Genomic DNA, 26,169 nt, shown 5'->3' with positions numbered 1-26,169 from the left:
TTTTCTATCACCGTTTAACAGGGGCGCATAATTACAATTTTTAAATCTAATATTTCACAGCAGGGCTCGTTCCTGCACTCAACAACAGAATCTGTGGGGGGTTACAGTGTTGTGGCACCAGCACCGGTGCCTAAGGCCCAATTTGTCTGCCCCTGTTTAACAGGGGAGCATAATTACAATTTTTAAATCTAATATTTCACAGCAGGGCTCGTTCCTGTGCTCAACAACAGAAACTGTGAAGGGTTACAGTGTTGTGGCACCAGTGCCTAAAGCCCAATTTTTCTGCTCCTGTTTAACAGGGGCATATAATTACAATTTTTGCTGTAATAATTTGCAGCAGGGCTCATTCCTGCACTCAACTAGAATATTTGTGAGGGGTTGCAGTGTTGTGGCACCAGCACAGCAGGGCCCGTTTCAGCACCCACCAAGAGTAATGCCCTGTGCACATGGTCAGAATTTCTGACGGAAAATGTTTTTGAAAAATCCGACCGTGTGTGGGCTCCATCTGACTTTTTCCGTCAGAATTTCCGACACACAAAGTTTGAGAGCTTGATCTCAAATTTTCCGACAACATGATCAAATTCTGATCGTGTGCAGCCTAGTCCGGCGCACAAAGTGCCACGCATGCTCAGAATAAATTATGAGATGGAAGCGCTCGGTCAGGTAAAACTATCGCTCCTAATGCATATAGCACATTCGTCACGCTCCAATGTTAAAAATTGTTTAATGCAGGGCATTCTCTTTTTCTTTATAATGCTAGAAGAATGAAGTTGTTTTGCTGTTCATATTCACACAGACTTCTCCAAAACTTGTTTCTTTATTCTTTTTTCCTGATTTCATGAATAGAATATTTATTATTTGTCAGATCTCGCAAACCATTTTGATTCTTTATGAGGTAAAACACATAGGCAAGTATTTATTTAACCAAATAAAACCTTTATTAGGTGTCATAATCAAATAAAGAGGGAGGCAACGCTGGAGAAACTGGTGAAATTGGCAAAGCTTTTGGCCCCCAGGGTACTTAAATTATTTAAAGGCAAAAATGGGTGACCCGAGGAGTCCATATCTAAGGGAGAACAGTCTGGTCCAGAAGTCCAAGAGATCAGGATGACATCTATGTCCCCAGGCTGTGGTCATACAAGAGCCTGCATCTTCTGTCTGAACCCAAGCCATCACTCTCTGGTCTTCCTTCCACGCTTCCTTCCAGGCTGTGGCTGTGGTGTTGGAGGTGTGGCAGAAGGAGGAGGAGGAGGATTATGGTCCAAACCACACAGGTGTGTTTTCTAGTCTAGGGAAGTTTGTTGTCTAGAGGGGTTTGTCATAGAATGAAATGCAAACTTGATTCAGTGTAAAGGAGAAGACACTCAGTAGCTATTTACACATCTGGACTCACCAGAACACTCTTTTTATTAGAGTGTCCAACACACGTGGATACTATAGGGGTGTCTACATCTGTGAAACTTGCACAAAACAGATAAGTATTCCAGCTTTATAAAGTCTCTAAAATAATGTTTTCAGCTTTGAACTCTGCCAAAAAAGACAATTGTACGACTCTTCCAAGCAATGTTTCATATTCCTATTTCTGCCCTCAAATATCTGTGTGCTAAAAGTATTCCTTTTTTACATTCTCATAGGGGAGAGAAGACTCGGGATGTCTGAGGACACCAGGGACCCCATACCTCCCAAAGAAGGGGAAATCCCAACACCAGAAACAGAGGAGGAGGCGGAAGGTTGGTTGTTGAAATTTGGCGAAATTGACATCACAACAGATGAGTGTCTGAGACCACAGCTTCAGGTAATAGATGTATGCCTGCATTTTTATAATACATGGTGTGTTTTTTAGTTTATTTTTAGGTGATGTGGATGTTGTGGAAGAAGTATCGCATTTTACCAGTGAAAGTGCCCAGATCCTCATCGGGGAGATAATGGGGTGCAATTGCGATTCAGAAAATCTCAAGAAAAACATCAATGATGTTCAACAAAAAATGAAGAAAATCATTGATGTTTTAGGGAGAATCTGAAACACCCAAAACTAGCTAGTATCAATTTTATCTTTTAAAAAACAGTTTTATATTTTGACAAAAGTCAAATTTGGAAGATGCACACAGTGCATCAACATGTGCTAGTAATTAACACCCATTGTCACAGAAAACAACAACTTTACTACAAATACTACTTTTGTGCATTGAAAAGGGAAGCCACACATTGTTGATAATTAAACTTTTTACTCAAAGCACATTCACATGTGTGTTTATAAAAGGGTTTTACAACAAACCAACATATTTGGTGTATATGACATCATTTTTGGTAACATTAATATAACTTGCCGTTTTTGAGGAAACAGGCATGTATCAAAGCATAACATACAGAACTGAGGAACTTACAAAGTTCAGCTTTGAAAAGTGAAGACAATATCAGACATTAGTATTTACAAACTGTGTTGATATTGCCTTCATCACATGGGGTGTCACCCCTGTAAAAGACAAATTTGGAAGATGCACACAAATTGTGATTCAAACTGGGTATTTTCCTCCTGATACCATGCCCAATGTCAACATGTGCTAGCTTCCATCATGGGGGAATCAATGTATGTGTTTTGGGGGTGCAACCCCTTCATCACGCATACATTGATACATTGATACCCACAAAACGCATACATGTGATGAAGGCAATATCAACACAGTTTGTAAATACTAATGTCTGATATTGTCTTCACTTTTCAAAGTTGAACTTTGTAATTTCCTCAGTTCTGTATGTTATGCTTTGATAGTCCCCCCTTATCAGATTCCTCACCCCATCTGATGGCCCATTGCAAAAAATTAGGGGGCGGGGTGTTTTGGACAGGTAAACCTCTCCACTTCATTGAGAGCTGAATGCATAAATAATGTGTGATACTTTGGCCAGCCCCTCCTTTGGCAGCCCACTGGACAGATAAGAAGTGTCACAATGCAAAAAAAATAAATAAAAAAAATGAACAAACGGAAGCACTTTTTTACATTCTGATATTACCTATCAAGATAATAATAGGATAAAAAAAACTTAAAACAGTAGCATTTGAAAGTATTGAGGCAGGCCCTTGCACTACATGCTTTGGTGAATTCATCCGTAAATCCATGTGACATAAAGCCATGTGAAACCGCCCCTTGTCCCTATATAAGTGGCCGCGCAGCGCGGCCCTGGCATTGTGGCCGGAGAGATCGTCGAGTCAACATCTCCTGGAGAAGAAGGAGAAGAAGAAGAAGAAGAAGAAGAAGAAGAAGAAGAACGGAAGGCGGCGGCGGCGGCGACAGAAGACCGGGCCACCGCCTGTAAAAGAGCTATAAGAAGGCGCGGTGGCCCGGCAGAAGAACCGAAGAGGGGGACAAGACCCCCGAAGTCGGGAGAAGAGGCCGGCGGCGAGGAAGAAAGCAAGACTCCTCCGCTAGCAAAAGAGCTACAAGAAAATAGCGGAGGAGTCCGGCGAGAAGACCCCCGAAGACGGAAGACCCCCGGAGCTGTGCAAAAGTATTTTATCTCGTGTGTTGTGGTTTTTTTTGTACTTTTATTTTACAGGTGAATGGGTAGGGGTACATTGTACCCCATACTCATTCACATAGGGGGGGGGCCGGTATCCAGGGGCCCCCTTATTAAAGGGGGCTCCCGGATTCCGATAAGCCCCCCGCCTGCAGACCCCGACAACCAACGGCCAGGGTTGTCGGGAAGAGGCCCTTGTCCTCATCAACATGGGGACAAGGTGCTTTGGGGTGGGGGGGCCGCGCGGCCCCCCCCTTCCCCAAGGCACCCCCCCATGTTGAGGGCACGCGGCCTGGTACGGCTCAGGAGGGGGGGCGCTCGCTCGCCCCCCTTTCCTGGCCGGCCGGGTAGCGTGCTCGGACAAGGGTCTGTTGTGGACTTGGGGGGGACCCCCACGCCGATTTTTTTCAGCGTTGGGGTTCCCCTTTAAGTCCATACCAGGCGGCGGGGCCAGTGACGTCTCCTTCCCGGGCCCCGCCTACCTGGATACCCGCTCGAAATGAGTGGACTTTTCTCCGGGCGGGAAAAGTCCGCTCATTTCAAAAGTACGGCGGACTGGCATACACACGGCCGGATTGTCCGCCGAAATGCGAGTACGACGGACAGAATTTTGAAAAAAACAAAATTCTTAGTACGCCGAACTGCACGCTGAAAAAGTCAGCTGAAGCCCACACACGAGCGGACTGTCTGCTGAAATGTGTTTTGGCGGACTAAGTACGCCATACAGTCCTCCCGTGTGTACGCGGCATAAGAGTTGATAAGTGTTTTTCACTAAAAACCCCAAATTTTCAAAAAACATTTGTCATTGGGACAGAAAGTGAGGTGAAATCTTCTGAAGAGGTTCACAGACAGCAAAACAAATGTTACAGGGGTGATAACCCTTCCCTATGTTTCAAAATATTACAAACAGATTCTACTTAACAGCAAGCCTACAGTCCCTGTCTTTTTTGCACCGCCTGTATACTGCTGTTCAGAGTATATAAGTCCTGGGGGCCCCAAGCCTTTCCTTTTTTTAATTTGGGTATGGGGTTTCCATTAATATCCATACAAGAGGGCCTGGTAATGGACTGGGGGGGGGGGTACCCATGCCGTTTGTCTCACTGATTTTCATCCATATTGCCGGGATCAGACATTACATTAAAGCCGCAAGCAGTTTTAAATTACTTTTATTCTGTTAGCAATGTAATTTTGTGCAGGGACTGTTCTAAGCACGGGAAACGTGCGCCACTTTACAGGCATACTATGGACACCCCCCAGGCACGATATTTAAAGGAATATTTCACTTTTTTTTTCACTTTAAGCATCATTAAAATCACTGCTCCCGAAAAAAATACAGTTTTTAAAACTTTTTTTGCATTGATACATGTCCCCTGGGGCAAGACCAAACCCTTTTTAGGACAATAACTTGCATATTAGCCTTTAAAATTAGCACTTTTGATTTCGAACATTCAAGCCCCATAGACTTTAACGGGGTTCTAAAGTTCGCACTAACTTTCGGTCCTTTCACAGGTTCGGTCCTTTCACAGGGGGGTGTTCGGCTCATCCCTACTGCTGATTAGAAAAGGTACTTAGTAGTTTATATTTACTAAAACTGTTGCATTTCTGCATACTGTAGGAGAACAGATATAGTGAATGCAGGGTCCTGGGTTTAGTAACACTTTAAGTGTTAATAAGTCACCGCGATATAATAATGCATTGAAATGAAGCCACAGACCGAAAAGGGCAACTAGTTCATTTTGTAAAATTTCCTTTAGATTTACCAAAACTATATGACAGGACACACCTATTTATCTAATCCTTCTATATCCAACCACAACAATTTTAACATTGCTGTGGTTGGATATAGAAGTATGACAGGTGGGACTGCTCAGTAGGAGCACATGGTATTTCGGTGCAGAATTTTAAACGATTGCCGACCAGATGCTGCAGTGGTGGCAGGTTGACTTGGATGCGTGAATTGTTTTCATTGTATGTTGGGCGTGTACACATTGATCTGTGGGCAAGGCGCGCCGCCAAAGTAAAAAATATAGTTTTTTTTCAAAATTGTCGATTTTTTTGTTTATATCGCAAAAAATAAAAAACGCAGAGATGATCAAATACCACCAAAAGAAAGCTATATTTGTGAAAAAAAGGGACATCAATTTTGTTTGAGTACAACGTCACACAACCGCACAATTGTCAGTTAAAGCGACGCAGTGCCGTATCGCAGAAAATGTCCTGGTCAGGGAGTGGGTAAATCCTCATGAGGCTGAAGTGGTTAATACAAAAACCCTATTGGCATAAAAAAAAGAAAGAAAAAAAAGCTATAATCAGGAAGCCGCTGATCTGTCACCCTCTGAAAAGTGATCTACCGCAGACCGCTTTTCAGAGGGCAGTAGACACTACCGCATGCTTGAAGGAGCTCTACTAGGTCTTGTTCCTTTCCAAACCTGTGACTAACCAGTGTAAGGAGAAGCAGCAAGCTGGACCTGGTATTTCTCTGCAACAGTTTAACATTCACTTTTATGTCTGTGACTGTCCAGTGAACAGAGAAGCCACACACTGATGAACTCATCTCTCTGTCACTCTGCTCTCTCCTCCTTTTATCATGATCCTTGTACAGCAGCACAAACAATTGGCACCTTGTGCAGTGTCTCCCTCTGCAAGTCTGAGCTCTTCTGTACATTGTCTGCAAGAAGCTGACAGCAGGTCACATTCAGGTATCTACAATGTTTGCATATTAAAGTAAAATCTAAGGATGCATTAATGACTACAGAGCTACATTAATTTGTGTATTTTATATCTGCCTTGACTTTAGCTTGAAGGGTGTCTTAGTAAACTATTTTATTTATTTTTTTCAGTACAGATAAACCGTTCAAGCAGTACGCACTTAATAACCATTTTTTAAATAAATAAATCTTGTATTTGCGTGTTATGGAAGCCATATGACAGCAGTGTAAAAAATTCACAACTATCTCCTGCTGAACGCATTTAATAAATGTCTCTTTTTTTGTGAAATTACAGGAAACAAATTCATCATGTGCAGAATGTATCTGCACCATCCTGACAGGTATTAGAACATTGCAGAGAGAAAAAAAGAAAGAAAAAAAAAAAAAGAAAAAAGAAATAACAGCCGAGAAATAACAATTAAGGTAAAGTTATGCTGCCTGTTTGTTTTTGCTGTATTTTGATCATTTTAGAGATGCTATTTAAATGTAAATGACTTGTCTGGGCTCTGTAATGACACCCAATTGTAAGCAATTTCACTTATGTGTATACAAATGCAATCTGTAAGCTTAACATGCTCGCAGGCCTTGTAGGCAAGTCAGCATTACAGCGCAGCTAAACGGAGACAGCTGAAAGTGAATTATCTGGGAATCACCTGACGTCTCCAATTAGTTAATTAACAATTAGGTTTCAGAAGATGGAGACGCTGGAAAATCAGCTATTTAAGGCCCCATTCACACTTTGTGTAGTGAGAACTTGCGTTCCCGCTTACGTTTTTTTGTGTGGGCCATTTTCACGCGATTCCGCATGTCACACATAAGGCAGCCCATTCGCTTCAGTGAGCTGCCCTATGCACGTTTGTTTTCCCAAAAGAAGCTCCTGCTCCTTTTATTGCCGACAAGCTTCACGCGATTTTAAATGGTGCGTTTTGTCGCAACTGCAGCATGATTCTGTTGCATTACAATGAATAGCACCCAATTGCGAGTCACAGGCTTTGCAGTGATTGCCATGTGATTTCAAATCAGCAGGTGTGAATGGGTCCTGAGCCCGCATTCACATTGGGCCCATTTGGCATGCAATTTGGCATGTCAAATTGCATTCCAAATCAGCGGCCGTTGCCGGCAATGGCACCGTCCGAATCGGTAAAGCGCCCACTTTGCGGCGTCATGCGGGTTACCAAAAGTAGTTCTTGTACTACTTTTGCCAACTTCAGGGGCTGATTTGAATAGACATCTGTACATGAACCTGTCTGTCAAATCGCCCCTGAAGTCGGACTGCATTGTCAGTTTGAAATCATGTGAGTTCAGCTGAACTCGCACGATTACTAACCCGCATCAGTGTGAACCTGGGCTTAAATTGTTACTAAACCCACAAAAGTAAAATCAGTCTGTATATGCAATAAAACATGCTTGTTTTACTCACTGTGGGACCTAAGGGGTTAATCCTCTGCATTGTGTAAAAAGGCTGTTTGATCCTGTCTTCCCCCTTTTTCCACTGTCCCCAAACCATCTCCTGATTGAACAGAGAATAGGGGGCACGCTGCACATGCTCAGTTTGTTGTGTATTATTAGAGTTTTTTTTTTTTTTTTTCTTTGGAGATTGCATGTGATCAGTGTCCTGCAATCTTATAGGGCAGTCAGAGTAGGATGAAAACTCCTACAAGCTTTAACTAGGCACTGATAGAAGTCACAAGACTGCTATATGCTGCTGATGAGAAAAGGTATTTAGTGGTTTATATTTACTAAAGTTATTGCATTTCCATGTTCTGTGTACTGTAGGAGACCAGCTATAGTGAATACAGGGTGCTGGGTCTAGTAACACTTTAAATTGTCTATCCCACTTATAGCTCATAAACACTAATGTGTTGCATGTTTTATTGTCACTTAAACTACCCATAGATGGATCTTTTTTTATCATTCAGCCCACCCACAATCAAGGTGGGTTGAGGAATCCTCCCAGCTAAGACATTGCATTCTGACAGCGGGGACTCTCCACTGTCAGAATACACTGATCAGAGGCTGTAGCCCATTGACAGAAAGCCATCAAGCCCGTTAACAGAAAACAATTGTTATATTGACTTCTGTTGAGCGGGAACAGCCATAAGTGGATGAAAATAAGGCCAGTCCCCATTAAACTGGCTAGATTTTTTTTGGTCCATATATGGCTGGCATCATGTTGAGACAACATTAGTGCATTGTTGTTTTAAATGGAATTTTAACACACTTTGCCAGCACACCACAACAGACATGTGTTTCCGTTAACCGCAACACACAGATGAGAAATATCTAAACATGGCAGTATGCTGCATTAAAAAGAATAGGTTCCTGCCTGATTTTTTTTTTTCATTGGCTGCTTATTAACAGTTACCCTTTCAAACAATTCCGGGTGACCGACTGGTCTTGCTACCACCTCTAATCGTGAGGTCATCATACCACTGCTTGAGTCTTAAGAATCCTGTGAGATCCCTGCAGTTGCACAGAGGACGACTGACTAGACTTGCTGCCACCCTTCACCATGATGCCATCATGAAACTGCTTGAGTCTTAAGAATCCTGTGAGATCCCTGCAGTTGCACAGAGGACGGCTGCCTAGACTTACTGCCACCCTTCACCATGATGTCATCATGCCACTGCTTGAGTCTTAAGGACCCTGTGGCAATCCCACAGTTGGACAGCGGATAACTGACTGGTCTTGCTTCCACCATTCACCATTATGTCATCATGCCACTGCGTGAATCTTAAGGACCCTGTTAGAACTGTGGGGGACCACGCATTCTTGCTGAAACCCCTCACTGCGATGTTATCATGTCACTGCTGGAGTCCCTGTGAGACCCAAACCCCATGGACAGCCAGTAAGAAGAGGGACTTGCCTGTTTGAAGAAGGATCCTCTCATACTTCGGTAAGAAAGAAAGATGACTTATTGTGTCAAGTGACTTTGGATTCGGGAAAGCAATTGGGATATTTATTTATTTATTACATTTAATTGGAGGATTACCTAGAGGAAGTTTTCATATCTTCAAGATTTGAAGCCATTTTGGGCAGTTGACTGGTCTTTGTTCCACTCGTGAGTATGAGAACATCATGTCACTGGTGGAGTCTTAATGAACCTATGGGAACCAATAGATAATAGTGAACGTGTCCAGTTGATAATGTCAATACCACATCCCCTAAAATATAGAAAAAAAAAACAAGTAGAGTTTTTAAAGGTGTTGACACCTTCTATTAGAGCAGGGGTCTCACACTGGTGGCCCTCCAGCTGTTGCAGAACTACAATTCCCATGAGGCATTGCAAGGCTGACAGTTACAAGAATGAGTCCCATAGGCAAAGGAATGATGGGACTTGTAGTTCTGCTACAGCTGGAGGGCCACCAGTTTGAGACCTCTGTATTAGAGTAATACAAACAACATTATTGTTAAAAACAATCAATTTTTTTAGGAAATAGTTTAAAAGAATTTGGGGTAACTAATCCCAAAAACATAGGTTTAGCAGACCAAATGAGAACCACCAATGGAGTTCTTAAGACATGTTCGCTTGAAGAAGGACCCTTTCACACTTAAGTGAAGAAGAAAGAAGACCTGGGCCCACCATGTCACATGACCACAGATTTAGGAAATGAATTATGGCATTTCATTTAGTTAAAATAACAAGGATCATTTAACTGGTAGACTAACTAGAAGGAAGTGGGATTGGTTGAGTTTATATGGAGGATTAAGCCGGAGTTCAGCATTAAGGTACTTTATGCCTTGAAAAAGTATTCATACCCCTTGAATTTCTCAACATTTTGTGATGTTGCAACCAAAAACAAAAATGTATTTTATTGGAATCTTATGTGATAGACCAACACAAAGTGGCACATAATTGTGAAGTGGAAGGAAAATTATAAATGGATTTAATTTTTTTTTACAAATAAATATCTGAAAAGTGTCTGTCGTGCATTTGTATTCAGCCCCTTTTACTCTGATAACCTTAACTAAAATCTAGCGGAACCAATTACCTTCAGAAGTCTAATTAGTAAACCTGTGTATAATTTAAACTTAGTATAAATACAACTGTTTTGTGAATCCCTCAGAGGTTTGTTAGAGAACCTTAGTGAACAAACAGCATCATGAAGAAGTTTAAATCAGGGTTAGGTAATAAAAAAAATCCCAAGCTTTGATCATATCAGAGAACACTGTTCAATTCATCAGGTGGGAGAATCTATCCACAGGACAACTATTAGTCGTGCACTCCACAAATCTGCCCTTTATGGAAGAGTGACAAGATGAAGGCTATTGTTGAATGAAAGCTATAAGAAGTCTTGTTTGCAGTTTGCAGGAAGCCATGCGAAGGACACAGAAAACATGTGAAAGAAGGTGCTCTGGTCAGATGAGACCAAAGTTGAACTTTTTGACCTAAAAACAAAACACTATGAGGTTGATTTACTAAAGGCAAATCCAGTTTTCACTGCAAGTGCACTTGAAAGTGCAGTCGCTGTAGATCTGAGGGGGACATATAAGGAAAATGAAAAATAGCATTTTTGCTTGTACATGATTGGATGATAAAATTAGCAGAGCTTCCCTTCATTTTAGATGTTCCTCTCAGATCTAAAGCGACTGCACTTCCAAGTGCACTTGAAGTGCAAAGTGGATTTGCCTTTAGTAACTCAACCCCTATGTGTGGCAGAAAATTAACATTGCACATCACCCTGAACACACCATCCCCATCATGAAACATGGTGGTGGCAGCAGCATGTTGTGGGGATGTTTTTCTTCAGTGGGACAGGGAAGTTGGTCAGTTGATGGGAAGATGGATGGAGCCAAATACTTGGCAATCTTAGAAGAAAACCTGTAATGCCGCGCACACACGACCGGACTTTCCGGCAGACTAGGTCTGGGTCCAGGATAATTGTAGGATGTTTTGTAACCCTTAGGAGTTATTTAATGCCCATTGCACCCCTATAAGCCACCAACACATTACCATAATTTTTTTTTTCACAATAGTTTTTATTGAAAAGATTTTTGGTTATACAAAACAAAAAGGATACATACATCAGAAAATAGTATGGCTAAGAAAAGGCATAGAACATGTAACAATCAAATGAGGAGTTGGACAATTAACTCAAAATCAGCGTTAGTGTCATCAGTTTTAGGGTGGAGTATAACATTATCCGTTTCATGTCACACGGTAACAAATTACACTCAGAGGCGTAGAGGATCTAACATATGCAACAAGGGGAGAGAAGCAAGACGAAAAGAGACAGGATAGGAGGGAAAGAGAAAGAGGAAAACAAGGAAGGGTGAAGAAAAAGCAAGGAAGGATGGAGAAGATGGGTGAATAGGTGTTTGTATAAGTATCGAGTGGACCTCTATTCTTGATCAGGTACATCCCAAAATAGTCAACCAGTAATATATATTACACCAAGAAGGAAGATCATTAAATTCTAATAGATAGTCTTCAGAATAGTTATTCTAAGGGGCTCACGCAGGGAGCTGTTCCAGCCAGACTTTCCAGGACCGCGAAACCTTTCCCTCCGACCCTCGTTTCCGGGCCAGGAGGATTTCATATGTGGAGGTGGTCTGAAGAACATGATATAAATCGGATATATTTGGCGCTATATCACTCCTCCAATGTTTTGTTATAAGAGATTTAGCAGCCAAAAGTATATGGATAACCACAGTGCGGAGATCTGGCGGGAAAAGCTCTATACCTATGTTCAAAAGAGCTAGACTTATAGTAGGGGGGGTGAGCATTCCTGTGGTGGAGGAAATCAAACGAAACACTGAGTTCCAGAAACTGTTTAGGTTCCTACAAGACCATAAGATATGTTGAAGGTTACCTATGTCACCACATCCTCTCCAACATAGCTGTGAATGGACCTGGGAGAATTTACTCAGACGATAAGGTGTCAAGTACCATCTCAGGACAATTTTTTGGTGGAGTTCCCAGTGAGTAATACATTTGGTAGCATTATACAAAGTCCTAAATGCGGATTGCCACTGTTGAGTGGTATAAGAGGTTGCCAGGTCTCTCTCCCATTTAATGTGGGATGATGTTTTAGAAAAAACTGTTTTTTGTTGAAAAAGTAAGTAGAATATGGATATTCCCTTCTTTTGGGTCTGTGTTGAGGTAAGATATTTCCACGCTAGTTCGTGGACATACAATTTGTGGGAAGGCAGTGACCCAAAAAAATGGGAGATTTGACCATAGGGGTATTTGTCTCGAGTTTGGAGCCCATATTGTTTGTCGAGAACATCGAAAGATTTTATAGAATTGTCTTGGAATAGGTCAGCAATAAACTCAATCCCCTTATCCCTCCATCTTCTAGTGGGTGTATTGGGAATAATATCTGCCAAAATATCTAGAGGGATGGGGATATCAATTAAGTTATCCCCTGGGGAGGGGGCAGTACAGAGAGCTCTCCAAGCCTGCAAGGAGGCCTGTATAGTCAACGGTAATCCTTTAAGTGGAAATGGTTTCCACATATCTATCACCAGCATAGATCTCAAAGTTCTAGTAGGGCTTAACGATTGTTCAATGGCTCCCCATGGAGAGATCTCTGTATCCCGAAACCACTTTTTGAGTTGAACGAGTATCGATGCCCTATAATAGTCTAGAAGTACTGGGTAACCCACACCTCCTGCATTTCTATGTTTCATCAATTGGGTCTTCGAGCACCTAGGCCTTTTAGATTGCCAGACATAGTTAGTAAGGATGGCGTCTAGTTTTTTTAGGTGTGTGGGTGAAAGAGGTACAGGTAGTGTACGAAAAACGTATAGAATTTGTGGCAGGAGGAGCATTTTAAAGGATGCCAATCTCCCCGAACCGAGTTCTACTTTAGAGATTCGGGTGGTTTCCTTAAGCAACTGGTCGGAGAGCAGGCGGTAATTTATATTAGCCAATTCCGTTGGGTCGGCAACTATCCTGAGACCTAAATAAGTAATGCCATCCTCGCTCCAGGTATATGGGAGTGAGTTTTGTAAGGAGTTCCTGAGGTTCGTAGGGACATTGATCGGTAGGATTAAGGATTTGGAATAATTTATTTTATAATATGAAATTTGGCTAAAGTTCTGTAGAACAGAGTGGGCGGAGGGTAAAGAGTGTGTGGGGGCGTCTAAAAATAAGATGACATCATCCGCAAATAAATTAATCTTGTGGGAAGTGTTATGAAAGGTAAAGCCTATTATATCTGGATGTGATCTAATTTTTTCCGCAAGGGGTTCAATAAGTAAGTTAAAGATGGAAGGCGAGAGAGGGCATCCCTGTCTTGTGCCATTCGTGATTTTAAAAACCTGGGATAATGTGTTGGAGGTATATACTTGGGCAGAAGGTGACGAATAAAGGGCTAGAATAGCCGATAATATGGGTCCAGCAAAACCAAATTTCTTAAGGACATGGACCATATACCCCCAATGTATCCTGTCGAACGCCTTCTCCGCATCCAAAGAGAGGAGCAGAGAAGGCGTCCGACAGGATTTGGCATGTTGGAGCAAGTCGATAACTCTCCGCGTAGCGTCAGAGGGTTGTCTGCCTGTTGTAAAACCTGATTGGTCAGGGTTGATTAAGGCAGGGAGAATGTCTAAAAGTCTCAGGGCTAAAATTTTTGCATAGAGTTTGACGTCAGTGTTTAGGAGAGAAATAGGGCGAAAATTTGAGGGGGTATCTGGAGTTTTACCAGGCTTAGGGATTGTAACCACATATGCTTTAAGCATCTCTGGAGGGAAGGAAGCGTTCAGAATCGCATTGGAGAAAACAGCTTGTAAAGTCGGGGATAGTAGTGTCTTGAAAACTTTATAGTAGTCGTTTGGGAGGCCGTCGGGTCCTGGAGATTTGCCTAGGGGCAATGTATGGATAGCCGTTTGAATTTCCTTCACTGATATAGGGGCGTTTAGAGATGTCAGCTGTGCATGGGATAGGGTTGGGAGTTTAAGATTTTGTAAAAAGGTCTGGATATCATCTTCCAGGGGTTGAACTGTATTGGGGTCTTTGTCGATATTGTAGAGAGAGGAGTAGTATGTGGCGAAGGCATCAGCTATACCCCTAGGGTCCGAAATTTTGGCACCCTCAGAAGTATTTCTGATAAAGGGGAACATTACCATAATTTTTATCTTCTCCATTGACTCCAATGGATTTTGTGAAATAATACAATTTGAGCAAAACCCCCAGATTTTCACCAAAATATTGGGGAAAGGAAACCAAGAAACCTTAACCTTAATCTATGGTCAGGGAGCATATTATTTAAATGGATGTCTGTCTGTGCCATCACTGCATTGTCTCTTGCAGTTGAGGTTGGATTAGCAATTCTTTATATTTTTGCTTCTGTGATGTACATTCTTATATAATGGCGAACTTTCCATATTTTTATAGATTTTGCTTAACAGTGTTACAGTACCGTTCAAACTAAATTATTAGTTTATAGGAAGAAGGAGTGGATCAATTGTTCTGGGTTTCATTATTATTTAGAATTCCTAAGTTTTTCTACACAGCAGCAGCTCCTCTGTTGGTACCAGTCAAGTATATCTTGTTATTTTATAAGAGGACCCTTTGGCTTATGCAGAGGATAGGGCTTAGCATAATTAAAGGTATGGCTATTCTTCCATAACTTTAAATTGTATCAGATAAAGTACATGTTTCTCATGCTAATTTCCTGTGTTCCCATTAACCCTTGTCGCATTTCTCTGCTGCTCTGCAGCCTATGGCTATCAGTGAAGGTGTGTAAAAAGGTGCAAATGCTATTTAGCCAATGAAACAGCTTGCAGGTACTAAACTTTCCTGAACAGTTGTCAGTAGAAGCAATGGGCCTGATTAAAGAAGGAACCAAGTAGGGATAAACTGCTATCCAGTGGCGGTGTGTTCATTAAGGGTGCACGGGCACCGCTCGCTCTCTCCAACCTCATCCTCTATGTAAAATGGATAGATTCATGCATTGCAATCAAAGGAGCAGCAGTTTGAGGGTGGATTACAGGCGCTATTTCTAACGCTATAGCGCCTGCAAAACGCCCTCGGTGTGAAAGGGGTCTAAGTGTTTTTTCACAAACCCTCCTAGTTAGTATTTTTTTAACCACTGTATAAACAAAACAAAAAGCTGGAAAAAAACGTTTTTTCACAATTTCACGTGCTTTTAAAGTCTTTGGGGCACTAGCTCCTCTCAAAAACTTGAGTTTGGTGGGGATTTTTTTCTGCCTGTAGGAGCAGATGCCTGAAAATGCCTGAAAAAGCTCTAGTGTGCATGGACACTTTAGGGGTTGATATATTAAAGGTAAATCCACTTTGCACTACAAGTGCACTTGGAAGTGCAGTCGCTTTAGATCTGAGAGGAAGATCTGAAATGAGGGGAAGCTCTGCTGATTTCATCAACCAATCATGTACAAGCAAAAATGCAATTTTTTATTTTCCTTGCATGTCCACCTCAGATCTGCAGAGACTGCACTTCCAAGTGCACTTGCAGTGTAAAGTGGATTTGCCTTTAGTAAATAAACCCCATCCGCTAACATGGAGGGTAGTTTCTAGGCAAAAAAAAAATAAGAGCTCAGACATGAACAATTGCTTTGCGGAGAAAATGTTTTAATTGAGTATTTAAAGGAGTTCTATGGTCACAGCATACACTTTCATTTTATAACATCAGCATTTTAATAACAATACAAACAAAAGTTATATATGACAATCCATTACAAGCTTACTAGAAAAAATCTACTTTCAGATTGTGTGTGCTGCCTGTCTGCTTGCCATTTCTTCTCACAATTTCCTGGATTTCCAGCAGTGTCAAGGCTTCCATACATGATGCAGGGGCATCACCCCCCTAATCCATGCATCTGGCCCCTAATCTAATTGCAGGGCCCCAGACACATGGATTCCAATGGCTGTAATTGGCTTCAAAAAGGGTGGGCTCGAGGAGTATAGCACTGCACCCCAAACCCACCTACTTGTGTGACAATGGCGAATTAATATTCGCTATTGTCTTCCTGATTCTCCTCCTGGCCAATCAGGAAGTGAGTCCTGAGAGCCGAGAAGAGAATCACCCATACTGGCCACCCGAAGAGGAAGCTGCTGAGGAGGAGGAGATGCAGGGGAAGCCGCCGTGAAGTCTCAGAGGAGGAGGAGACGCAGGAAGGATTCGATGATGCCTACGACCTAGATGGGGTAAGTGGGGTGCGAACTGACGGCTGGACAAGCAAGCGTGGGAGGCAGGGTGGGTGAGATTAAGCTGTTTATTTCCATTTGTATGGACTACATATCCCATGGTACCTTGCTGCCTGCAAGCAGTGATTACTGTACTGACTCCGCCTCCTGAAACTCCTTCTCTCAGCACCTCTGTGATTCAATTAAGCCCATGATGGGTGAAACGCGTTGGGACACACGGTTTGGGAGGGGGCGGAGCTGGAGCCTTGAGATCATATTTGCAATTGAGCAACTTTTAGTGTGCGCTTCTGTCTCTTTCTTGTATGCTTCAGGAAAAGTATCAGGGAAGACTAGCCCTGTGGGAGCTGCACCCGACAGGGATTGAATTATCAGAAGACTGAATTCATGGAGCTAGGAGCAGCACTACATGTTTGATTTGGGTTCAAAGCATTTTTGATGCAATTGTGTTGTGTTAAAAAGTGCTTGCCAGCCACCTCCTGCCAGGAAGGGTATGCCAATAAAATAGATAGCTCCTGTGGAGTTTCTTCTGAGCACCTTCACAGGCTAATACATGTTCCTTCTTGTACATGCAAAAATTGGGGACATGCTTGCGCATATGCATGCGTGTACCCGTGTGCATACATGTGCACATCGGCATGCACTAGTGACAGATGCTGGTGCCAGATGGTCTATTTAAACAGTGGCAGTGCTCTGGATCAGTGCTGCTTTGGTCTCCAGTGTACCCGGTGTTCCCATGATCCTGTATATTCATTCCAGTTGCTGACTCGGCTTGTCCTCTGACCTCCGCTTCTGTCTGTTCCATTGGCTTCTGTTTCACTGATCGGTTCCAGACCCATCTTGTACCCTGCGGGTTCCCTGTACTTCATTCATCCTGCCAGTGTATGATCGCTTGACTATGCTACTTTGCCTGCTGTCACCGGTACCTGTCTACTACCCTGCTGATTCTGCAACCTTCTCGTCTGCTCTCTCATGGCAGTACCCGTCTTCAGTTCTCTGCCCAGCTGCGTACCAGTCTGCCTTCTTTACTGTATACCCTTGACGACTTCACCTGCCCAATGTGGACACCTGCCCTGCTGCTAGCAAGACTTACAGGCACTCATGCCACTCTGAACTCCTGTGCCCCCTGTCTACACTATCAGGGGCCCCGATTCAGAGGTGTAAGAGAGGTCTTTCTCATCATATCAGGCTCTACTACCAGCTATGTGATGTCTCCTCTGTGTTGGCTTTCTACTGCATGGATTTTTGAAGTATCATCTCGGCTAGTAACACTTTTTAAATGCATCCCAGATGTGGTGTAAACTTGAATTGCAGCCCGTTTACACTGACATCAATGGAAGCGTTTGTTGAACTGTTATGCCCAGCAAACAAAGCATGTTGGGCCAGTTTTGACATGATGTGATGCAATATTAATGTGACCACATGAACAACACTGGGTGCTGCAATGCACACAATTTTGACAGATGTTCATGGAGCGTAAAAATCACTCATGAAACGCCTGCTTTTGAACCATGGGTTGAAGCAGGGCCATCTTTAATATTAATTGGACCCTGGGCAAACATTTTCTTGGGCCCTTCTGAATCCACTTAACTATTTTCGAGCAGTGCAGGTTCAAGAGGCAGCAGCATTGGGCTCCACAACAATGACTGGGCGCGGGGCAGCTGCCCCCTTTGATCTGCGTTAAAGATGGCCCAGGGTTGAAGGACAGAAAAGTGCTTGCTTCCTCCTTCAATACATTCAGAGCTAGTGCCAGGATGAGGTCATCTACCACCCAGGGCGAAGATGCTCCCCCCAAAAAAATAAAATAAAAATTAGAGCACTAATATTCACACTTCACACCCTAAGCATGACTTCCCTTTGCAAGCCAAAATTCTCCCCCAAAATGATTCCCCATCTTTCAGAACAAATTCCCCCGTCTCCTAGCTTCCCCCCCCCCCCCATCACCTCTCCTAGCATTTACCCCACCCCAAATGTCCCCTCCTAGCACAAATCTTCCTAATCATCCCTACTAACACAAATCCTTCCCTCACAAATTCCCTTTCCTAACAAAAACCCACTCCCCTCAAATGTCCTTTCTGAGCCTAAATCCTCCCTGCCCCTCCAAATCTCCCTATTCCAACACAAATCCCCCTCCCCATCCCCTAACCTAGCGCTAATTCCCCCCTCCTTCAATTATCCTTACTAGAACAAATCCTCCCCTTTCCAAATCCCCCTTCCTAATAGAAATTCACTCTCCCTCAAATTTAGTTTCTGAGCCTAAATCCTCCCTGCCCCTCCAAATCCCCCTATCCCAACAAAAATCCCCCCACCCCATCCACTATCCTAGCGCTAATTCCCCCCCCCCCCTTCAATTATCCCTACTATAACAAATCCTCCCCCTTCCAAATCCCCCTTCCTAATAGACGTACTCTTCCCTAGTACAATTCCCCCCTCCAAATACTGCTTCCTAGCACAACCCCCCAAAATCCCCACCTTGCCCAGGGCAGCTGCCCCTCCTGCTCACCCCTTGCCTCGGCCCTGCACAGGGCTATTGTGTTCTGGCGATGGGGAACCTTGATCACCGCTGGAGGCTATAGCAGCCGTCAGTGATCGCATGAAAAAAATCAGACAGGCTGGTTGTACTGAAGTGGATTGATGGAACAACTTCAGTACAACCTGACTGCCCATAGATTAATCGAATCTCGGCCGGTCCCTGCTGAATCGGCTGAGATTCGATCCCTATATAGCCTTCTTTAGCCTTCACTATAGAATAGAAAGCACGAGAAAGAAGACTTTAGAGAAGGAACGCCCTCTTTACAACTTTGCCTTCTGGCCCCCAATGACATCACATCTATGACCTCACTACCTTTCCGCTGTAATTTCTCTAATACAGCAGCTATTTAAAGGGGTTATCTTTAAACAGCTGGAAAGGTTCCAGTCACATTGAATTACGCTCAATGCATTGAGTAAAGGATAACGGATTTGTTCATCACCAGCTTTAAAAAGCCTCTTTTCAAACAACATGCTGTTTAAATTCACGTCTGGCAATTGTTTTCTAAATTCCGTTACAATAATGGCACCACACCCACCCCGTCATAAAATGTTTAATACTCCTTTGTCTCTCTCCTTGCTCGCTATTTTTTTTTTCTCAGGGGTTTTATGGTAGAGGATGCATACCAAATTTATCCAGATGTTACTTGTTGAAAAAGCAGGAATTTCAGTACAGCTATCTCTGGATAAAAACTGTTTATTTTAATGGGGCGATTGCGCAACTCCCGTTTTTTTTTTTTCTTTTTCGGACCTCGGTGACCGTGTACTGTGTGCTGTTGGTAATGGTAGTACATTGTTTTTAGATGATTTTAGTCACTGTAGATGCTTAGCAGTCGCCAGGGGAGCTGAAGTATGCCGCACCTGGTCTTGGAGCTGGACGGAGTGCGATCGTCCAATGACCGCCCGCTCTATCGCTCGAGTGAGGATCTCAAGCCAATCTGCTGTTTGGGAGAGCGTAGACGAGAGCCTCATGGGTCCCATAGCAACAGTTGCAGCTTACTGATACAAAGTGACGTTATTACAGTAAACAAGCTGAGGGTGTTGGAAAAAATATCCCAGCTGCCGTGCGATACCTTGTAAAAAAATTCAGTTAAAGAAGCTGAAACTCCAGGCTGATATAAAAAGCACAAAGTAACGCAGCTCAGTAATCATTAATATGTAATTGAATGCATTTTTTTTTTTTATGCAAGCAGCAGGTTGACTAGCTATAAGCCTTTTTCAAATTTCTGTACAGCAGAGTTTAGACTGGGAAAGGGAGAAGCAGCAATAGGAGCCAGTCAGGTGTGCTGCATTGCTTGCGTTAATAAGGAATGTGTTTATGGGAAGAGGAGAAGGGTCTTTTACACGGCAGCTGAGCAATGGTCCCATGCTGTCCACCCGAATCCTAACAATGCAGCTGGACAGGGCTGTTCAAATGCAGCGATTGCGATGCTTTGCATTGTGGTTGTGGCATTTTAAAATCAGGCCGCAGAGTAAAATTTACTTATTGAGGTCAATGAGGCCATTCTGCAAACCCAAGCCCATAGCTTCCAACTGTCCCTGGTTTTGAGGGACTGTCGCTCATTTGGAACAAGCTCCTCTTTACTCCTCATTTGTCCCTTATTTAGGTCTGATCTATATATATATAAAATGCACTGCTTATCTATAAAAAAAAAAAGGTGTCTCCCAGTGCTAAACCTTATATCTAAATGGCTGCATTTGAAAATTCCAAAAGTCAATATAAAAGGAATAGCAGTGGTAAAAAAACAATATATATTTTTTTTGTACAATTCTCCTTTAAGGGGGCGTGGCAGGGGGTGTTGAGTTGTGTTGCGGTCCCGCAATGTAAAATTGCCAATAGCCCTGCAATGTACAGGATGGTAGCCAGGGACCATCTACAGGCCAAAGCAGGGGAAAGCCCTACAGTCTGCCAGAGTCAGTAAGGCCCCATTCACATCTGCATGTAGCTATCATTTTTTTTTTTTTTTTTTTGCGTGTTTTACTAGCATTAACGCATGTCTCACATAGGGCAGCCCCATTGGTGTGTGCACCAAAGCTCAAACACTCATGCATGTGTGTGTACTGTAGATATATAGCCGCTCAGTGGAGATCTTTCCCATGTCCCCTCTGGCACACAGAGCAATAATGCTCATGAGAACGGGGTAATTAGGGTGTGCCCAGGCACACCTGGCAAACCCTGTGCATACGTCTATGGGCAGCCCATTCTCCTGAATGGGCTGTCCTACATGCATCAAACACCCCAAAGAAGATCCACACTTTTACCATGCTTTTTGGGGCACTTGCAGCTTGTTTGTCTGCAACAAAACACGGTAAATGTACGCCCGTTACTCATGCTTAGGGTGCCATTAACATTTAATGCCAACACAATGGCAACACATTTGCAGCACATTTCCTGTGCAATATGCCATGTGATTGGAAACGTAGAGATGAGAACAGGCCCTATGTATAAGACGTCATGAACACAGGTTAAAAAAATGTTGATTATACAGGTCTCCAGGTGTTTTTTTTACTTTTAATGCCTATAAAAGTACCTCTATGTTAGCCTATGTGGCCATGCACACAAAGGTATTTACAAACATATTTGAAGAGTAGCAGTTAAAGGGAGGAAAATAAATACCAAAGGTGCGTTCTAATGCCGCGTACACACGATCGGAAAAGACAGATGAGAGCTTTTTATCGGAAAATGCGACCATGTGTATGCTCCATCAGAATTTAGCTGGCCAAATTCCCAGCAGAAAAATTTGAGAGCATGTTCTCAATTTTCCTGATGGAAAAAATTCCGATCGTGTGTATGCAATTCCGACGAGCAAAAACTCACACATGCTCAGATTCAACTATGGGATGGAAGCTATTGGCTTCTAGGTATTGAACTTCCTTTTTCTAGTCCCGTTGTACGTGTTGTACGTCACCACGTTCTTGGCGGTCGGAATTAGGTGTGACCGTGTGTATGCAAGACAGCTTGAGCGGAATTAAGTCAGAATTATGTTGGGAAAACCATCAGACCTTTTTTCGACCATAATTCTGATCATGTGTGGCATAAGAGGATCTTTTAAGCAAAAAAAAAATGTGATTATGCATGTACATGCATAAATGTGCATGTATGGGCCTAAAAGTATACCCATGGACAAATTAAATTAATAATCTGGCCAGCAGAATGCATTCACACTCAAACATCATACACACATAAAGGTGCATTCATATTGTAACATAAAAGGCATTTTTCTGCAAAATTCTGGCAAAAAAATGCTGCTTTTTCCAAAAGCCCATGTGCATGGGGCCTTCCATTTTATTCTTTATCCATTAACAAGCATTAACCTGTGCAATGCATGGGGGGGGGGGGGGGGGGGCTGCAAGTATTTTTTTTTGTGATTTGCAGAGATGGGCTTGAACCAGTTCTGTACCGCCCCACGCAGATAAAATGTGGCAGGGCAGCCCTCCTGCACATAATCACGTACCTGTGTGCGTGGGGTCAGGGGCGCATGCGCACACCTTCGGCTAACCTTCCCCACTGTGATTGGACACAGCAGGAGCCAATCAGTGGGTCTGGCAGATCCAATGTCCCCAGGGACCCAACGATCAATCTGAGAAGAGGCAGAACAGCAGGCTGCCTATGTAAGAATGGCAGATTGCTGTTCTGCCAGAGGGGAAAATGGAAATCTTGTGTTTGTGCTAAGCAGAAACACGGATCTGTTTCCCCCCCAGTGCACTGCATTTGATATAAAATATAATTTTTTTTATAAAACTCGTAGCATTCTGGTTTCACAGACACAGAATTTCTCAAACAAATGCTGTTGGATACAATGGGAATGTAGATACCATTGTTGTATTGCATTGGCAGTTTGAGAACAGTCTATTGTCTCTATAGCTACAGTAAACAGGTAAGAGAGTGCCTTTCAAAACTGAAGCTACCGAGATGTAGGTTTGTTGGTTGTTAAAGTGGTTGTATAGTAAATTTTATTACTTTTACCTACAGGTAAGCCTATAATAATAATAATAATAATATTCCCCTCGCAATGAGCCGCTGGGAGTGACAACATCGCTGCTCCAGCCACTCACAGCGCTGGAGCCGCGATACCCAGAAGACACGCTAAGGCAACATGTCAGCTCCCTTGGCGTGGACCAGGTGAGTTACCGACGCCTCGTTCTAAGGTATGTATTTCATAATGAGCTAGTATGAGGTGCATACTCGCTCATTATGCCTTTTGCCTTACAGGTGTATAAAACCGCTTTGAGGTAATAGAGTTTGTAACCATTGTGAACAAGCTGACATATAAAAGGACTTATGATGCCTTAAACACGGCCAACTCATCATAGATTAACACCAGAGCAGGAGGAAGAATCTGTAATAATCAAAGAAAAAGGTGCCTGGTTTCCAGGAGCAACGGAGATCATGATTACACGGTAACCGGAGTTAAGTAACTTATAAGTGTATTTCTACTGTTACAGACCATAGGCTGTTTTTTTTTTGCTAGGCATGTTGCTTGTTATATACTGTATATCTGTCAGTCTTGATTTGTATTCCTAATATTGTAATAGTTTTGTATGTACAGCATTTTTGTATAGTAAAAGCACATTTACACACTACAGAGGTCTCAGCTTCTTGCTTATACCACAAAGTAACCTTCCTAGATAGACGCAAGCAAAACACCCAGTCAATGCATCTCCCCCCCAGTTATAAAGCACTCCTTAGGGACACACTTAACCCTTTGATCGCGCCCTGATGTTAACCTCTTCCCTGCTAGTGTCATTAGTACAGTGATACTGAATTTTTTTTTATTTATTTTTTAGCACTGATCACTGTTATTATGTCACTGGTCCCCAAAAAGTGTCAAAAGTGTCAGGTGTCTGATTTGTCCGCTGCAACGTCACAGTCCTGCTAAAATTGCTGATTGCCGCCATAACTAGTTAAAAAAAGGAATAAATAAAAATTCCATAAAAATATTCCATAGGTTGTAGACACTATAACTTTTGCGTGAACCAAACAATATACGCTTATTAGGATTTCTCTTACCAGAAATATGTAGCAGAATATTTTATGAAGAAATTTGATTTTTTACATTTTTTTGTTGGTTATGTTTTATAGCAGAAATTAAAAACTATTGTTTTTTTTTTTTCAAAATTGTCAGTCTTTTTTGTTTATAGTACAAAAAAAAGTAAAGAGGAAGTAAACCCTGATGAGTTTATTTCCTCTTTCATTCCCTGCAAAGGTAAAGCATAATGGACTACTATGCATCGCATACTAGTCCATTATTTGTCACTTACCTGACACAGGAGCCAGCGAAGTCACCGCTGTCCCCTGTAGTCTGGAGCCTCCATCTTCTCGGTGGGCCTCGCTGCTCCGCCACTGTCATTCCGCGAAGCCGCGATGACGTCACTCCCGCGCATGCGCACGGGAGCCGCCACTCACGGCATATCGCCGTTGACCGCGGCGCGCTCAGTGCGCCTGCGCGCCGCTGTCTATGGCACCTGTCTTTCGGAAAATATCTCCTAAACCATGTAGGTTTAGGAGATATTTCTTGGACCTACAGGTAAGCCTTAATCTAGGCTTACCTGTAGGCCAAAGTGTGTTGTAAGGGTTTACAACCACTTTAAAAATGCAGAGGTGATCAAATACCACCAAAAGAAAGTTCTATTTGTGTGGAAAAAAAAAGACATCAATTTTATTTAGGTACAACGTAGCACAACCCCGCAATTGTCAGTAAGGCAGTGCCATATTGCAAAAAAAATAGCCTGGTTATGAAGGGAGGGTGAACCTTCCAGGCCGGAAGTGGTTAATATCACTCTACCTGTACATCGCTTCCTGTGCTCTGCCATTGATATTGGTTTGTGGTCTTTAAGAAAGGAAGGAATGTGCCTGCACACACTGAATAGGTGTTATACAAACAAAGCCCATATGATGGCCTTCTAAGATAATAGAGTGGGAGTGTGGTGGGAGCTCAGGCACAGCAATTCCTGAAAGAGGAAGCTGATTAAAATGGCAGGTATGATTAAACTTTTCTTGATTTATTGGTAGGTGTGACTGCTATCTTCACTCCTTATCCTGGTTTTGCAGACTAACATTAGCAGGAAAATATATCAGTCAACCCAAATATCATCAGTGAATTCAACACTGAACTTCAAACCAACAGCGAACTACAGAGATGAAAATCATATGGAACTCTATTGGTAGTTAGGAAGACACAATTTGAAGGACTTGAGTCTCCAGGCCAATAGTAGCCACATCGTTAATGTCATAGGCCCCTTTCACACGGGACGGATCAGTAATGATCCGCCCCGTGATGATCCGCTCACTCAGCGGGGATCGCTCCGTTGTCCCGGCTGAGCCGGCGGCGGACAGGGCGGTCCCGGCACACTGCAGGGACCGCCCTGTCAGCTCTCCGCTTTCCTCTATGGGGGGATCGGATGAGCACGGACTGTCTGTCCATGTTCATCTGATCCGCTCTGCAGACGGATAGAAAAATAGGATTTTCCTCCGTCTGCAGAATCTGACAATTACGGAGGTGGACAATAGTGGGTGTCTGCGGATGTTCATCCGCAGACACCCGCTATCCCATAGGAATGCATGTATGTCCGTATTTCATCCACAAACGGATGGATGAAATACGGACATACTGTCCGCATGTGTGAAAGGGGCCTATATTGGCACCTTCTTCTCAGAGAGTGATCCTTTTCTATTTATGTTCTGAATGATGTTTCTTGCACAGGTGTATGGAGAAATAGGAAGGAGGGTGTAAGGCTCATAGGACACCAGTAGGTTCTAGTCAAAATGCAGTCTTTGGTCTTCTACATGTCTTTAGAGCTGTTTTGCCTATCAAGGATTTATATTTCTGCCAATCTAATACTGAGATTTCCATTTGAATGCAGCCTTTTAACCACTGCACTTAGAGTTGTCTTTCTCTTTCCTTTATGACCCTCCAGAGCTGCTTCTTCTCTACAAAGCGTTGCCTTCAGTGCCATCTCTCCACTGCTAAGGACCAGATATCCAGCCTCACCAGAGCGCCCTCATCTCGCCCTGTAGCATAAAATCTGCTATAGACAGTCAGGAAACGGTTAAATACTCTGAGCCAATAATAAATAACAAGCATGCAAATACAGACTTCTGAATATGTTTCGACTTTCTTGATCTGCAGAGTTGTTTTTGGATCAGTGACTCCAAAATCGTTGAAGCTGCAGCCAGGTAACTAGCATTTTCAGAAGGAGGTCAGCGACTGCAACCCCTGTATTTGTCTTAAGAAAAGTTTGCTTTAACTACTTGCCGACCCGCCGCCACAGTACAGCAGGTTGGCACGACTGTGAGCGAATCACTGT

The sequence above is a fragment of the Lithobates pipiens genome, unplaced genomic scaffold (assembly GCF_037356315.1).
Source record: "Lithobates pipiens isolate NorthernLeopardFrog02 unplaced genomic scaffold, aLitPip1_a1.2 Scaffold_22, whole genome shotgun sequence".
NCBI classification, from domain to species: Eukaryota; Metazoa; Chordata; class Amphibia; order Anura; family Ranidae; genus Lithobates; species Lithobates pipiens.
The sequence above is the reverse complement of the archived record's forward strand: the minus strand, read 5'-3'. Positions refer to the sequence as shown.